Source organism: Aptenodytes forsteri, unplaced genomic scaffold, assembly GCF_000699145.1.
Source record: "Aptenodytes forsteri isolate BGI_AS27 unplaced genomic scaffold, ASM69914v1 Scaffold298, whole genome shotgun sequence".
Classification (NCBI taxonomy): domain Eukaryota; kingdom Metazoa; phylum Chordata; class Aves; order Sphenisciformes; family Spheniscidae; genus Aptenodytes; species Aptenodytes forsteri.
This window is the reverse complement of record NW_008793956.1, coordinates 697400-701962: the sequence shown is the minus strand read 5'-3', so window position 1 is coordinate 701962 and position 4563 is coordinate 697400.

Sequence of the window (4563 nt, the reverse complement as noted above, 5' to 3'; positions counted from 1 at the left end):
ACGGCTGTGTGGTGTTTAGCTGCCTGCGGGGTTAAACCACAACAATGGGAAAGTGATTTTTGCTGTGTCCCAGAGACCCATAAAACCCTGGCTGCCAAATGAGACACTCAAGTTGCTAGCGGAGAGCTCGGTGCAGGGCTGCGGGCAATGGGGGCTGCAGCAGCAGCAGCGTGCAGTTACTGCGATGTTTGTAATCCTAAAAGGAGGTCAAAGACCTTTGTCAAGGCCTGTCTTTGGCTTGTTTCCAAACTGTGTTTGCCCCATGCAAAGCTATTTTTATTCCAATGCTAATGTTTCAGTCTCTGGTTCCTCTTATTTCCAAACAGCATTAACAGTGCAATGGTTTATAAATGCTGGCCGTACATCGGGGACTTCAAGGCTTGAAATAAAGTCCTTTCCCAAAGGTCCCTCTGGGTATCCTTCCATCTGGTGACTTGCTTTACACCGATGCTGTTTCCCAGCACCGACCATCCATGGGAAAACATGACCAGCATTTGTCTGACACCGGCTGCGCTGTCCTTTTAGCTTCCCAGCAGGCAGAAACGTAAGGTGCCGGGAGCTGCAGCCGAGTCTAGCGTGTGGCTGTGTGTGACAACCCCAGGCATGCGTTCCTTGTCACTTCGCCCCAATGCCACTGCAGCGCTGACACTGCATCTGTACAGATCACACACTGCAGTGATGAGCCAGCAAAAGAGAGGAAAGCTTTAGGCTTCAGCAAACGGAGGCAGCTACAGGAGGTGATGGATAGTGTGAATGCAGCCCGCGTGGACAGAGCGGAGCAGAGCGGAAGAGGGATTCTCGCGCCGTTAGCAGACGGGGTAGAGATGCTTGCCTGCCTGGTAAGGCTGGGAAGCTAAAACACAGCAGAAACCCAGAGATTTACTGGAGGTCACACTGGGAGCATGAACAAACCCGTTCCTCCAAGGCTTGTTCGCAGGCTGCTATTGGGCTTGGGCTGGCAGGTCCCAGGGACACTTGGGCAAAGAGCGTACAAAATCAAGTGACAAAGCAAGTAGAACAGGATGATGCAAACTGCAGAGCAAAAACAATGTTGGCAAGAGGTCTGTGGCTGCCTCAGGGCGTTGCGTCCGGGGTGTCCCCAGCACAGCGGTGCCGGTTGCCCTGGGCTGGGACAGCCCGTGTTGATCATCTCTGCAGCGATGGCTTTTCAGTCTGTTCCTAACTCCTCTTCCATATTAGGTGTAATTTAGCAGCTCCTCTCTCCTCCTCCTTCTGTGCCGTAATTAGCACTTTTTGGCTTGAGTCATGTCCTTTAATCCTATGTGGACTGCAGTCACTCCTGCCAAGGTGAGTAATTCCCTGAGCAGAGATAAAGCCCTCTGTGTTTCTTGTGCTCTTGCCAGGTCGAGTGTTCAGAAGGATGTGGTGCTCAGGGCATGCACCCGATGCAACGTCATATCTCAGGCAAGCAGCAGCACCAGAAAGAAGGTGAAGGCAATTATTTTCTGTGCCCTCCTATCCCTTCCAAGGGGGAAATGCAAAGCAAACTTGGTTGTTATTAATAAATTGCTTTGAGACCTGTGGCTGAGCTGTGCAGGAGAGGAGAGCCCAACTAGGAGACAAGTACTTGTCTGTGGAGATTATGTCACTGGGGTACGCGTCCATCACAGGCGTGCCATTGGGGATGCCTGCACCGCTCTCCCTGCCCAGTGTGCCATAATGTCCATGCCCGGAGCAATGTGCTGAGTCGGTGGCCGCTTCCACAGAGACCTGCTGGTGGGCTGTGGGTGGTTTGAGCTCAGGCGTGAAGGGCAGCATGAGCAGCCGTCCCGGCCAGTGTCTCTCCAGAAGAGCCCTGGGACAGTCCCTGACCGTGATGCAGGGACAGCTGGGGCTGCAGGTGTGACAGCTTTGGGGGGGGTCGCTGCTTTTCCAGGGTATGGTGAGCGGTTGTGGAGCAGGGCAAAATTTGGGATGTCACTGTCCAGAGCCGGCAGCCTGTGGGTGCTCCCAGGAATGCAGCAGGTCTGGTACTCGCCTCCAGCCATGCAAGCTAAGCAGGAGTTGGGGGGGGGGGGGGGGGGTCTGAAAGCGGGGTTGGGGGGGGGGGGTGTGCTCTGAGATAAGCTTGCCAGTGGATAGAGAAAGACAGGGATAAAAATGAGCAATCCTGGCACAGAACAGGAACACGTGGAGAGGAATGGCAGACGCTTCAGGCTGGAGCAGTTGGCGGTTTCGATGGGACCTTCAGGGTTGTAACAGCAGCCAGGGGATCCTGAGATGGGGCTGTGGACCTCCCAGGCACTTACGGAAGGTTGATCATGAAATGTTTTATAGCTTATGAGGAGCTCGTAAGGCAGCCAGGACTCAGATAATGGGGGATTTTAATTACTTGGATATTGATGGACATAAGTGTGCAGCAAACCACAAAGGAAAACCTGTGGCTACAGGGGAGAGTGAGATTGATCTATGCACAGCATGTTAAATAACCTAAATCGTTCGGCGCCTCTTCTGGCCCTGGTTCCAGGAGCAGAGCCAAGTATGATAAATAAGGTCAGGGTTGGGAAGTGTCTAGAATCCAAATGTTTGTATTCTTGTTCAGTTTCAAATATTCATGGGGACAAAAGCGGTAGCAGGAGTCGCAGCAAAATGCTTGGCTGTGTCTGCCCAGGGGCTGCGAGACGCCCTGGGGATAGGGGCCAGCAGCCCGGCTGCCGGGAAAGTGGCTGCGAGTGCCCAGAGGCATCTCAGGAACTTTTGCACAGATTTGCCGCAGCGGAAGGTGACCTGGGTGAGACCCAGGCAAGGCGAGGAGGGAACCAGAGGCCAAAGCTATTGAGGAGAAGGACGGGAAGTCTGAGCAAGCAGAGTGGGTGGGATGGTGGCTGCCAGGCTGGGCACGGCACAGGGAGCAGAGGGCTGGTGGGCAGGCCTGGCTGCCATGCTGCGGGCAGGTTCCGGGGCCGACTGGGGATCTTGTCAAGTTTGGTGGCATCGAAGGTGCGCCCAGGCGAGGTATCCTCCTGCCACCTTGGGTGTGCACCGGGCTTCCTTCTCCATCACACAGGTCTGACCATCAGACTTCACAGGGGAAATCTCTGCTTAATAAAAGGGGGTGACAAGGTGTCAAGAAGAAGGTGGGCACGCCCAGAACAGAGCTGGGAGTGCCGTGCTGGGGCTGCCAGGTGGCTCCCGAGCTGCAGATTTGTAATGGAAATGTGTGCATCAGCGCTGCAGGGGCAGGGCCTCTATTTGCAGTGATAAGATAGTTTTCTGTGTGGGTGGCGCTACTTTGGGTCTGTAGCTGCTGTTCTGGTTGTGGCCGAGAGCTGCGACATCGCTCTTGGTTTTGCATCAGCTCCCTGGCAGGCGTCTGTCCTCACTGACCTGGCAGATGCTGCTGGGTTTGGGGAGGTGGTGCAAAATCCCATTCTTGTTTGTGTGGAGCCTGGGCAGAAATGGACTTAACCCTGTCCATCGCATTGCAGGCAGCATTGCAAGGCGTCTCAGGTGTCCCACAGGCTCTGGTTGTCCCAGAGGGGGTCTGGGCTGTGACCATGGCACAGATTGCTCTTCGTATTGCCCTCGGTGGCAGAAGGGCCATGCCACCCCACGCGTCCTGGGCTCCCCCAGTGCCTGCCAAAATGAACCCTTCAGGGCAGAGCGAGACCTTGGGTCTGCAGACCCATCTTGCTGTGTGGCTGTGGGCAGTGCATCGCAGTGTGGTTCCTCATGGCGGCACGCAAAATGAATGCCAAGCACCGTGTTGTTCTCAAACGTATTGTGGCATTTTTAGGTGTAGGTGTAAATTATTTAATGCAATGTGCTTCTAGTCGTAATGCACCTGAGACCTTAGATGTCTGCGTCTTGTGATCCATATTAGACAGCAGTGGTTTAGAAACAGAGAGAAATCAAAGCTCTCGTGAAGCAGCTGTCCCAGCCTGCCAAGAGAAAAGACGGGAAGGGTCTGTGCATCACTGTGCATCATTGTCTGGGTGCTGTGAGTGTGGCAGGATCCTCCCTGGATCCAACTTTAAAGGAGCTGAATCTGATTAATGCGTGTGCTGTTGCTGGATGAGTCGCTCACAAAGCATTTCGCAAACTGTAGTGGAATGTAGTGAGCCCTTCCTATATAGTTTGCAGACCTGGGAATGCCGTGGTCTGACTCTGTTTCTGTGCAGCTTTTTAGGCACCTTCCTCATCCCCCAAAAGTCGTGTGTTGAAGGTGAGCGTGCCCACCAGTGCGGGGTACCCCCTTGGCTTTCCAGAGCCCTCTGGCATCTCTCCTCCAGTTTCCCAGCTCCCCTTTTCTCTTCCAAGGCAGCACGCATCTGCCTTCCTTCCTCCTGAGTTGGAGTGTTGCTGTGATTCTGCCGGTCCAGGGCAGGGGCAGCATGTGCAGGGCAAGGCCCCGGGGCTTTGCAAGTGTTTGTAGCAGGAACAAAACTCCCCCCCCCAGGGGCCCTTTGCCCCCTCCTGGTGCTGGCATCGCTGCTGACCAGCATGGGTTCAGTCACTTCACAGCACGCATGGAGCCCACGCACCTCCCCTGCAGCAGCTCCCCGTGAGTCCTGATTGTATTTTTCATTTAGCCAGAGTGAC